At 46.4% G+C, this 13,148-nt stretch overlaps 1 protein-coding gene across 2 annotated transcripts in view; it reads right to left on the reverse strand.

The window, feature by feature from the left end:
- SRP14 (signal recognition particle 14) overlaps window positions 1-13,148 on the reverse strand; it is a 227,747-nt gene that overhangs the window by 73,351 nt on the left and 141,248 nt on the right. The window lies entirely within an intron of this gene.

The raw sequence follows: 13,148 nt of genomic DNA on the forward strand, positions 1-13,148 counted from the left end.
TCCCAGCTTCAGGGGAAAGCTCCCTCCCGCCTGCCGAGCAGGTCAGAAGAAAACTGCAGCCCCAAAGCTGAAGGTGTGTTTGAAACAAACACATCCAGAGGAACCCTTAGGTCCTCTTCTTGACTGGGCATAGTGGGCACTGGCAAAATAAGGACCTGGCTGAGAAGAGGAGCGCTCAAGAAGGCAGGGGCTGCTTGAGCGGTTGACACATATCTCGCATATGGCAGCATTTAGAGATTGTGCTGGTGCTGCCAGGAGAGCAACATGTCCTGCAGACCGTGCAAGGGAATCTGTAGGCTACTTCACAGACATTTACCGAGCACCTACTCTGTGCCAGATACTGGGCTGAGTGCCAGAAACCTGGCGTCTGCCCTCAAGGAGCTTACAGTCTACTAGGAGAGGTAGCCCTGAAAATAGTGAAAAGTCATAGGAATTGTATCCGTTCCAAGGATAATGACTATTGAGGAATGCAGAAAAATTCAGAATACAAAGGCTGGAGAAGGCCTCAGGGAGACAGCTTTTAAATTGAATGGGAAATATTTTTCAATAAGGAAAACCAGATGCACGTGGCTCACGCCTGTAGTCCCAACTGGGAGGCCTAGGCAAGGCGGGTGGTTCACTTGAGCTCAGCAGTTGGAGACCAGCCTGGCCAACAGGGCGAAACCCTGTCTCTACTAAAAATACAAAAATCAGCCAGGCATGGTGGCGCATGCCTGTAATCCCAGCTACTTGGGAGGCTGAGGCAGGAGAATTGCTTGAACCCAGGAGGCGAAGGATGCAGTGGGCCGAGATAGCGCCACCGCACTCCAGCCTGGGCGACAGTGAGACTCCATCTCAAAAAAAAAAAAAAAAAAAAAAATAGCCCAGGCCTAAGGGTAGCCAGCTGAAGTGCTGAGCTGGAGAGCTTGCCTGTGCAAGGAGCAGAGGGAGGCTTGGTGACTGGATCATTGGGTGCACACTGAGATTTAGGAACAGTGGGCATGGGCAGGTGGGTTCAGGTCAGATTACAGAGGTGTCCCTGGAATGCCAGACTGAAGAATCTGTATTTTATAAAGGGGAGGCGGCAAAGATTTTATTGGAGATGAGCGACTTGACCAAGCCTGCGTTTTAGGAAAGATAAAATGATGAGTCCAGAAAGCAGTGAGAGGGAGCCACTCCCGCAACAATCCTGACCCACCAGGGGCGGTAGGGCTCAGCTGTGCTCTGACCACTGAGCTGCTCTCTGAGTTGTAAACTCAGATTTAAGGTCAGTGGAGCTGGGACCTTCAGCCCAATAGAGCCTGAAGTCTCCTTGTACCTTTTCCCCATCCATTCTTTCCTTTGCTCCCTCACAAGGCACCTGAAAGAGAATGAACCAGCCATATTGAGGGCTGTGGTTGCTAGAATAGAAAAATGCTGTCTCCAAAGAACAGAGAAGAGGGAAAAGGGAAAGAGTGGGGAGTCAAGGTTGGCCAGTAGTGCAGTCCCCCAGAAATTGATAGATGTCCAGCAAGAGGCGCTAAGCCAAAAGGAGGTATATTATTTTACCCAGAGGCTTGGCCAAAAGTGCATATCTGAGCTGGTCAGAGGGACCTTACCCTTCTGCTACAAGTAAGGAGATGCGGAAACCAAACCCAGCCTCTGTGAAAGGTACTGGGAGCCCTCCGTGGTTTCCAATGCACCGACTTCCTTCCACTCCTTCCTTCCACCCTTCTCTTCTCATTTGCTTTCCTATCAGGTCAGTGTCTTAGGCTGGCCAGTGGTGCCCCAAGCATTCCTTAGGTTCAAGAGTGGAACTAAAGGACACAGCAGCTCTGAATCTGCCCTCTGGGACAGCACAGGCCCTGAGGGCTGGGGCCATCGTAGCTCTCCTGACCCACCTGAGATGCTAAAGCTCTGTCTGCTTCATCACAGCCCTGCATGGTAAAATTGGGTCCGCAAGGCAAAGAAGCGGAGAGAATGGGTTATTTTTGTTTGTTTTGAGACAGGGTCTTGCTCCGTTTCCCAGGCTGCAGTGCGGTGGTGCAATCACAGCTTATTGCAGCCTCAATCTCCCAGGCTCAAGTGATCCTCCCACCTCAGCCTCCCAAGTAGCTGGGACTGCAGGTGTGCACCACCACAGCCAGCAACGTTTTAAAATTTTTATTTTTGTAGAGACAGGGTCTCACTATGTTGCCCGGGCTGGTCTTGAACTCCTGGCCTCCAGCACTCCTCCCACCTCGGCCTCCTAAAGTGCTGTGATTATAGGCATGAGCCACCACACCCAGCCAAGGATGGGATATTGACATGGGATCTATGTACTCACCAGGCTCATCAGGGTCCTGAGCTTTAGGGTTTATGAACCCCTGAAACTGGTTAAACTGTGTTTGTGGGTATGCACAAACATTTCTGTGAGTGGAGTGGATCCATAGCTTGTAACACTTTCATAAAGTGGTCTGTGACCCTATAAAGGTTTCAGAAAATCGTCATTGTGACAGAATGGGGCTGAGGAACAGAAAGGGGTATCTCAGCGAGTCTGGCAGTTTGCAAGATATGGGGAGGGTCACATCACCAGTGATATTTATTTTAGGACCTTTCTCCCAGGTCTTCACAGCCTGCTCCCTCCGGCTGGTTCTGAAAGACACCTGTGGCTTTGCCTCCTGCACTCTCAGTCTCTAAGGTCAAGCAGCAAGGGGCCCAGCCTTCAGAGCTCGAGGGACCAGAGAAGGACTGTCAGGGATAAAGGGGTCAGGGAGGTCAGGAGCCTCACCCCCACCTCTCATCACTGTCAAAGCAGACTCCTCCCTCTATGCCCTTTTCCCCGTTTCAGCACAGCATGGTCTCAGCAGTATCAGGACCTGCTGCGCTGCAGATCTGGGCTCTGAGCCCCCTGACCAATAGCAATGCCCTGGGAACAGATGAACCCTGAGCTTTTGACTGGGCTCGGAGCAAATACACAGTGCAGTCACAGCAACCTCTGTTTTGGAGAATTTCCTTTCTCTCATTCTCTTCTCGTCCCTTGCCTCAATTTGTTTTCTCCTCTGCTAACTGATGCTGGCTCTGGAAGAAGCATCCCCAGAGAAAGGCATCAGCACGGAGGCTGATAGGGAGGAGGGCCCTCCCTGACAATCGTGGAGGGATACAAAGAGTTAAGGGGAGGCTGCTCTCAACCAGAAAGAAAACCCAGCTCCCGTAGAAAGCGGGCAGGAGCCCTCTCCATTGTCTCACCTGGCTATAGGATTTCTCTCTGAGACAAGAAATGGCTCTAAAACTCCAGTAACTGGATCACTGGAGAGGGCGGTTTTTAAAAAACCAGCTGACAGCTGAATAATAGGAATTACCAGGCAGGCTGCCCTGGGGTTACTGAGGTTTGTAACTCAACCCCCAGGGAGGGGTTAGAATTGGAAACTGATTTATGGGTAAGGTTGGGGTCTTGCTGGGGGAGCACATGGTGCCTGACCCCCTTAACTACTTCCAGAAGAGCTCATATATGTAAGAAAGACCAGGGATCTGCAAGACGTGGGTGTCCTTCCCTTGCTGGACTTGCCCTATCAAAGGGAATTTATCTCTGTTATCCATCTGTTTGCAAAGGATAGTTCCTCTCTTCTGAGTTGCAGAGCGTGTGTGTGTGTGTGTGCGCGCCAGAACAGACAGATTGGCTTCTACTAACTGGGCAAGTTAAGAAATTTGATTGCCTAGTCAATGAGCTCACTACTTGCCAATCACTGATTCAGAGGGATTCAAATAGAAAAAGCAGGTACTCTGCTAAAGAGAAGGCATCTGGGAATTCAGAGACCGGGATGTAAAGGGAAATACTGAAACCAAGGACTAAAGCTGGCATGCTACAGTCTGGGAAAACTGGGAAGATAAGGTGTGAAGTCCAAGATCCCATGATGTATGACAACAGCATATGTTCAGTTTCATTTCGGGGGACTACTTAGTAAATATTTGTTGAATGAGGAAATGAACGTACATTCCCACGTTTAAGAAGTACAAGTAGTTCTGTATTCGGAAGTGGGAAGAAAGCTACAGAGGGGCATTCCCGATAAATGTCCTCTCTACATTGGGTTTGCCATTTGGGATGCCTGGTCTTATCTTAGTTTCTTTTTTTTTTCTTTTAAAAAAATCATTTAATAAATAGAGACGGGGGACCCCCTAAGTTGCCCAGGCTAATTTCAAACTCCTGATCTCAAGCAGTCCTCCCACCTCAGCCTCCTGAATAGCTGCAATTACAGGCGCAAGCCACTGCACCCTGCTTATCTGACTGAATTTCTTCTCACCAGCGAGACGATCCTCCTAGAAGACGAGGGTGATGCCATCTACTCCTTGATACCCTCCAACCGCTCTGCTCCAGGCTTGGCACATGAGTCACTCACTAAGTCTTTGGAGACAAATTTATGGAAAAACTATGAGCCAGGCCCTCAGGGCAGTATCCTCAGCTCCCCTCTCCTCAACCCACTGTGCAGCCGGTGGAAAAAAAGTTGGCTTTATCCTGCCAAGGAATGAAGAAATCCAACAGAAATACACTTTCTTTCACTCTACTTCTCCCAGGATGGCAGCCTTTTTCCTGGTCAAATGTACATCACTACAACAGTACATACTTCTTTTCAGGATTGGCAGAGAAATCTCAGAAATTTCTAGCTGAAGCCAGATGTATTGCTATCAAGGAAACCTGCCACCCGGAAGAGCTGAGGACCAGTCCCTTCCTGGCTTCAAGTGTCCCAGGTTTTGAACTTGGTGTTCAAGATGATCTGGGCTGAGAAGTGAGTTAGATCAGCTGTTTTTCAGCCAACTCCTTAGTCCCCACTGTGCTGGAGGGGAACAGGGTCTCTCTCTGGAAGGGGCTTCATGAGAGAGCAGTTCAATCACTCAGGTGTGAGTTTATCAGACATTTACTGAGCACTCGCCATACGTTAGGCTCCATGCCAGCGGCTGGAGGTACAGACACAGTCCCTGTGGGGATCATTTAACACATCAGAACCCTTTTTTCTCAAACATGAACTTTCATATACACACCTATACACACGCTCAAAGAGACACGGAGGATAGGAGGAGGGTATGGCAGGAAGAGCTGGAACTAAACAAGCTAAGGAAAAACAGCCTTCTCCCAAATGGTCTTGCCTTTCCTCACATAGAAGCATCTGGAAATGTCTGAAGCCCCACTTCCCCGCTCTCAAAGCCCACCTGTCATCAGGTGGAGTAGAAAGAGCTCTGGACTAGTGTGGCCAGGCACAGTAGCTCATGCCTATTTATCCCAGCACTTTGGGAGGCCAAGCTGGGAAGATTATCTGATGCCAGGAGGATCACTTAAGACCAGCCTGGGCAACATAGTGAGACCCTTTCTCTACAAAACATTTAAGAATTAGCTGGACATGTTGGTGCCCGCCTATGGTCCTAGCTACTCGGGAGGTTGAGACAGGAGAATCACTTGAGCCTAGGAGTTGGGGGATACGATTGCACCACTGCACTCCAGGATGGGTGACAGAGTGAGACCCGGTCTCTTTAAAAACAAAAACAAACAAACAAAACAGAAAGAAAGAAAGAGCTCTAGGCTAGATGTCAGGAGATCTGGATTCAGCTCCCAGCTCTGCTACCACAGGCGATCTTTTCCAACATGCATTTGTGTGCCCTTATGCTGAGGTGGCATAACTCGGGTAAATAGTCTGGCTCAGCAGGGGTTAGAGTTTGGGGCTGACACCCGCCTCTTATCGCAATCCTGCCCAGGTCCCTGGGCTGTGATGTAAACAACTCCCACCTGTTGAGCATTTACTATGTGCCAGACATGTTGTGTCAAACGGGGTCTCATTCAGGCTTTAACAACCTCAAGATAGAGCTATTACCATCAGCCACGTCTTACGCTTGAGAAAACTAAGGTTACTTCTCCAAGTACGGGCCCACAGCAACAGAAGCACGGTCTGAAGCCACCCCAGCATGAAAGCCAGCACTCACATCCCCTACCTCTACTGCCTTTAGGCACACTCAGTCCCTCCACACAGACAAGATTCACTCCCCTTCCCCCTTCAGTAACACACTGTCCCCGTCTGCCCCCTGAACAGGAAGGCCAAGCCTGAGGGAGCCTAGCAAGGTACATTCCAGCTCTCTCAGTTGCAAACACTCCCACCACCACCACCACCTGCGGCAGAAGCTATTGCATCACCCTCAGGAAGCGGTCCAGCGGCCCAGCATCAGCTCTAAGGCACATTTTCAGTTCCTACTTCTATCCTTGACTACATTCAACAGGCTGCCCTGTCTTCCAGCCCCTGCCCTGGCCCTGTAGTTTTAGGCTAAGGTGATGACTGGGCATGGGACTGCAGTCTGCTACTTAGATGAGATTTGTACAGGTCCATTTTCTGATCACTGCCAGGTGGGTGATGGGGGTCCGGCTAAAGGGGGCTTCTCAGCTAAGGACCATTCAGAGATCCTGTGGGCTCAGAGGAAGGTCCTGTCGGTTGCAGGAGACAAGGAAGGAAGGGAGTCCCAGGCAGGTACCATAACCTTATCTCTACCTTTCAAGGACATGGGCCAGCGAGAAGAAGGCCCTCAAGAGCCTGCCAACACAGCCAGGATGCCTCTGATGTGGGGTCTCAGCCCATCAGACTGGCAGACACGCTACACTGGGCTTTGCTTTCCTCCCTCTATTATTATTATTTTTTCTTGAAACAGGATCTCACTTTGTTACCCAGGCTAGAGTGCAGTGGTGGGATCTTGGCTCACTGCAACCTCGGCCTCCTGGGTTCAAGTGATCTTCCCGCCTCAGCCTCCCCAGTAGCTAGGATTACAGGTGTGAGCCACCACGCCCAGCTAATTTTTGCATTTTTAGTAGAGACGGAGTTTCACCATAGTACCCAGGCTGGTCTCGAACTCCTGACCTCAGGTGATCTGCCCCTTCTGCCTCCCAAAGTTCTGGGATTACAGGCGTGAGCCACCACGCCTGGCCACTTTCCTCCCTCTATTGCTATGGAATCTTCTGGAACTGAGGAGAGATCCTTGTCCCTGTAGTTTCTCTTCTGCCTGTCCTGGATGTTCTTTCCCTCTCCGCCAACTTCTGTCTCCCTCCTCCCCACGTAGCACTCTTTCTTTATCTGTTCGTCTCTCTTCCTACCCTGGTTTATTCCTGTATGCACCACCTCTCTCTGGCCTCACCCTGGGTCACAGCAACAGCAGTCAGCCTTTTATGGGCTTGTAAAATACTCGACATTTTAGTGGAAGTCATCTTGTGTGGAAAGGCTGCTTCTTTTAATGTTATCATCCCCATTTGAAAATGGTTCACTTGAGCCTGAGTGACATTTTAAATGCCTCTGCAGGTGGGGTTATCACTGTCTCTTCACACAGAGATCTACCCTAAGCCAGAGACCAATATGGGTTTCTCCCAGCTCTCAGATTGCTCTTCAAATGCTCAACCTGACTGACTCTTTGGTAGGGGGTTAAGGCACCTGGATCAGTGATTTGAATAAATATCAAGTTGTTCTTTTAGGACCAGCCCAGCCTTAAATTACCAACACTGGTTTACTCTGTTTAAAAAAATGTCAGACTGCAGTGTGAACCTGGATAATGATAGGACTATTTCAGAATCACTCCAAAGGTTATCAGGTCACAAAGTTGTACTAGATGTAATAAACCCTAAAGAAACAAACGGGGAACCCAAGGACTCTGAATGTAAAATATACAAAAGTGACCCCTGTACAAGCTTGTGGCATAGATTCTTACTGACCTGAGGGAGAAAATACTTCTCCAGTTTATATCACCATCAAGACAAGATCATAGACTATGACCTTTACTACGGTTTGGAGAAGTTCTCAGAGGTGAGGAGAAAAGAATCTTGATGTTGCTTTGGGTATGGAACATAGTTCCTCAGTAAAGCGTTTTTGGAGTTTACTAGTTTCCTTGTCTGCAGGAAGTTTTTGCTTAAATATTTATTGCTCAAATATTCCCTGTCGGTAGAGAGCTTCTGTATTCCATTTCTTTGGTACTTACAATAAAGTTTGTGTCATTTTCTTTGAAATGCGATTTTTAAAAAATAACTTAGTCTTATATTTTGGGGACCTTGTTTCATTTGATCACATTTTCCCCTTGGCAATGGGGTCCCTTCCTCTTTCTACATATTCCCTACAGGTTGAACTGAAATAATTATTACTTCCTCTCTGAAAAAAACTATTTCCTTTACCTTAAGTATTTATAGGGTACATACTACGTGCTATTCTCATCAAACCACATTAGGAATTTTAGGAAGGCCATGAGGTATAAAACACATCTCCTGCCTGCCTTCCCGCTGGCCCGCCCCACCCCTGCTCCACTTTCATCATGCCCAGGGGTCACTGAAGGAGCCAAGATTCCTTGGGGATTTAATTGGGTGGCCACAGATAACACAGTGAAATAATACTATGACCACAGTGAGATAACACTGTGACTCAGTTAAGAAGCCAGTGTTGGCCAGGCTCAGTGGCTCATGCCTGTAATCCCAGCACTTTGGGAGGCCGAGGCAGGCAGATCACTTGAGGTCAGGAGTTTGAGACCAGCCTGGTCAACATGGTGAAACCCTGTCTCTACTGAAAATATGAAAATTAGCTGGGCGTGGTGGTGCATGCCTGTAATCCCAGCTACTCGGGAGACTGAGGCAGGAGAATCGCTAGAACCTGGGAGGTGGAGGTTGCAGTGAGCCGGGATCGTGCCACTGTACTCTAGCCTGGGCAACAGAGCGAGAATGTGTCTCAAAAAAAAAAAAAGCATATAAATTACCTTAAAAATCATATTCCAGTCAGCCCTCTGTATCCATAGGCTCTGCATCTGTGGATTCAACCAACCTCAGTTCAAAAATATTCAGGAACAAAACAATTGCTTCTGTACTGAACATGAATAAACTTTTTTCTTGTCATTATTTTCTAAACAATCCAATATAACAACTATTTACATAGCATTTACATTGTATTAGGTATTATAAAAATGTAGAGATGACCTGAAGTATATGGGAGGATGTGCATAAGTTAAATGTAAATATTACATCATTTTATATAAGGGACTTGAGCACCTGTGGCTATTGGTACCCACAGGAGGCCCTAGAACCAATTCTACACAGATATTGAGAGATGACTATAATAGAATATAATGACTATAGAAATAAAATGAGACTATGCATGTGAAATGCTTGACACCAAAGTGCCTTACATATAGTAAATACTCAATAAATGGTAGTACAGTAGTTATTGTTATTAACAATAACATTCTCCTAGATTCTTTGTAGAATGGTAGTTTTCAAAGCATGATCCCTGGTTCAGCAGCATCAGCATCACCTGGAACTTGTTAGAAATGCATGTTATTGATCTCCCTCCCAGACCTACTGACTCAGAAACTCTGAGAGTGGGACCCAAAAATCTGTGTTTTTATCTATCTATCTATCTATCTATCTATCTGGAGACAAAGTCTTGCTCTGTTGCCCAGGCTGCTGTGCAGTGGTACCATCACAGCTCACTGCAGCCTCTACCTCTTGGGCTCAAATGATCCTTCTGCCTCGGCCTCTCTAGTAAGTGGGACCACAGGTGCACACCGCCACACCCAGCTAATTTTAAACTTTTGTTTAGAGACAGGGTCTGGCCATGTTGCTCAGGCTGGTCTCAAACTCCTGGCCTCAAGTGTTCCTCCTGCCTTGGCCTCCCAGAGTGCTGGGATTACAAGTGTGAGCCAGCATGCCCAGCTCAATCTGTGTTTTAATAAGCTCTCTGGATGATTCAGAAGCAATAGTTCTCCATATTGACTGCACATTAGAATTACTGGGGAGTTTCTTTAAATCTTGATGCTGGCTGGGCACGGTGGCTCATGCCTGTAATCCTAGCACTTTGGAAGGCCAATGTGGGCAGATCACTTGAGGCCAGCAGTTCAAGACCAACCTGGCCAACATGGTGAAACCCCATCTCTATTGAAAATACAAAAATTAGCCAGGTGTGATGGTGAACACCTGTAATCCCAGCTACTAGGGAGGCTGAGTCACAAGAATCACTTGAACCCGGGAGGCGATAGTTGCAGTGAGCCTAAATCACACCACTGCACTCCAGCCTGGGCAATAGAGAAAGACTCTGTCTCAGAGATATAGACCAATGGAACAGAACAGAGCCCTCAGAAATAATACCACACATCTACAGCCATCTGATCTTTGACAAACCTGACAAAAACAAGAAATGGGGAAAGAATTCCCTATTTAATAAATGGTGCTGGGAAAACTGGCTAGCCATAAGTAGAAAGCTGAAACTGGATCCTTTCCTTACTCCTTATATGAAAATTAATTCAAGATGGATTAGAGACTTGAATATTAGACCTAAAACCATAAACACCCTAGAAGAAAACCTAGGTAATACCATTCAGGACATAGGCATGGGCAAGGACTTCATGTCTAAAACACCAAAAGCAATGGCAACAAAAGCCAAAATTGACAAATGGGATCTAATTAAACTAAAGAGCTTCTGCACAGCAAAAGAAACTACCATCAGAGTGAGCAGGCAACCTACAGAATGGGAGAAAATTTTTGCAATCTACTCATCTGACAAAGGGCAATATCCAGAACCTACAAAGAACTCAAACAAATTTACAAGAAAAAAACAAACAAACAACCCCATCAAAAAGTGGGCAAAGGATATGAACAGACACTTCTCAAAAGAAGACATTCATACAGCCAACAGACACATGAAAAAATGCTCATCATCACTCTCCATCAGAGAAATGCAAATCAAAACCACAGTGAGATACCATCTCACACCAGTTAGAAAGGCAATCATTAAAAAGTCAGGAAAAAACAGGTGCTGGAGATGATGTGGAGAAAAAGGAATACTTTTACACTGTTGGTGGGACTGTAAACTAGTTCAACCATTGTGGAAAACAGTGTGGCGATTCCTCAAGGATCTAGAATTAGAAATACCATTTGACCCAGCCATCCCATTACTGGGTATATACCCAAAGGATTACAAATCATGCTGCTGTAAAGACACATGCACACGTATGTTTATTGCAGCACTATTCACAATAGCAAAGACTTGGGATCAACCCAAATGTCCATCAGCGACAGACTGGATTAAGAAAATGTGGCACATATACACCATGGAATACTATGCAGCCATAAAAAAGGATGAGTTTGTGTCCTTTGTAGGGACATGGATGCAGCTGGAAACCATCATTCTCAGCAAACTGTTGCAAGAACAGAAAACCAAACACCGCATGTTCTCACTCATAGGTGGGAATTGAACAATGAGATCACTTGGACACAGGAAGGGGATCATCACACATAGGGGCCTATTGTGGGGAGAGGGGAGGGGGAGGGATAGCATTAGGAGATATACCTAATGTAAATGATGAGTTAATGGGTGCAGCACACCAACATGGCACATGTATACATATGTAACAAACCTGCACGTTGTGCACATGTACCCTAGAACTTAAACTATAATAATAATAAAAATAATTTTTTAAAAACCTGATGACCATGCTTCACCTAGACCAATCAGGATTTCTAGGGGTGAGATCCAGGCATTAGGATTTGTTAAAGCTCCCCCATGTTATTCAAATGTACATCTGGGATTTGGGAATATATCTGTACATAGAGCTCTGAGTTTACAAGAAGAAAACTATTCAATCTTTCCAATGAGTAAGTTTTCTAACGTAAATTATGGAAAGGACCCTAAAATACCCTTTTCCATCATTTCACCCCTCCTCCCAAATCTGCCCTATAAAAAAAGACCCAGGAAGAAGACAGAGCCCCTTCTGTAACCTGAGGTTGAGCAGAGGGTCATGGAACAATTCATCCTGCTTCCTCCCTTTAGAAGAACTGCCATCCTAGGGAAAAGACATGGAGAGCTTGAGCCCGATACTAATTTTTAATCATTCCGTGCTATAAATTCTCTCTGGAGGACAAGCAGGCATCTGCCGTGACGTTAAGAGGCTCTTGTGTCACCCAAATCCTTTAATTATTCATGGAACAAGGAAGATCCTTTATCAGTCCCAACCATGCACCCCAAGAGCCTGATCCAGTTGTCCCTAGATGCAGCCTGTTTACCTGGCCACACCTGCCCAACCTGGCTTATCTTTGGTGTCTCCAAAGTCCAGGATGATATTTCAGAAAGAGAACTTGGTGTGGAGTTTAGCAGAAGATGGAGTGAAATGGAAGGCAGGATAACCTAGACCTCATGTGCCATCCTGTGTAAGTGATTGTACAAGATGAGGTGTCTGGAAACAGTGGGTTTTCACCCCAGCCATGCCTGCGATTAGAGGGAATAGCCCCTCAGTTGTGCTTGCTGGGAAAGTTCCTTTGCTACAGGCTGTTTTAGGAAAGTAGCTAGGAGTGAAAGAAAGGTGAGATTTGGACTCCTCAGGCAGATAGAAATCCTTCTGTGTGTACCTTATAAGTTACTTAAACTTACAAGTCCCAATTTCTTCATCTATTTATAAAAATTGGGGCTTCAACGAGACGACAAATGTATGAGTCCTAAGCATAGTGCCAACTACACAGAGTCTTATGAAATGTTAGTTTCCCTTCCCTTTCCCAGAAAAGGGAAGGAGTGGCAGGAGTGTGATCAGTCAGCTGCCTGAACCTACTCTCTGACCCCCCGGAACCTCTAGTGAACCTGCCACTCAGTGTCACTGTCTTTCAGAGCTATTGCTAGTTAAAAACAGGGTAAGATTTACATGTTAAATACTTCTCTGATACATCCCCCACCAGGGCTGCAGCAAATTTGTGGTTGAATCCACTTATAGTTACTACCTACTTTTCCAGTGCATAACTTAGAAACTCAAGTAGCAGAAAATAAAGTTTATTTTAATTCTAAAATTATTATTGTAAAAATGAATATGACAATCCTGTGACCTCTGTTCCTTCACAGGGAAGACAGCATCTCACGGGCTGGACCCATTCCTCTGAAGGCTCGGGGCTTTCTTCTAGGCTTCCTTTGTGGGTTTGGGCTCACATTTCTCCATCCCCTCACAGGATCTATGGCTGAATTTCTAAAGAAGAAGGGGAAGTAGAAGGAAAATGGGCTGTTGTCCTTACAAAGGAAAGGGTCCCATCTTTTCAATGACCCAGGCCCTCTGGAAAGCCCAAAGAGACCCCACATTCCCAGCCTGGGAATCTGAATAAAAATAACCTAAGGCCTCTTGGAATAGCCACATATGTTGCGCTTATTTTCATACATTTAGAAGCAAACATAAACAATGAA

The sequence above is a fragment of the Macaca thibetana genome, chromosome 7, assembly GCF_024542745.1.
Source record: "Macaca thibetana thibetana isolate TM-01 chromosome 7, ASM2454274v1, whole genome shotgun sequence".
Classification (NCBI taxonomy): domain Eukaryota; kingdom Metazoa; phylum Chordata; class Mammalia; order Primates; family Cercopithecidae; genus Macaca; species Macaca thibetana.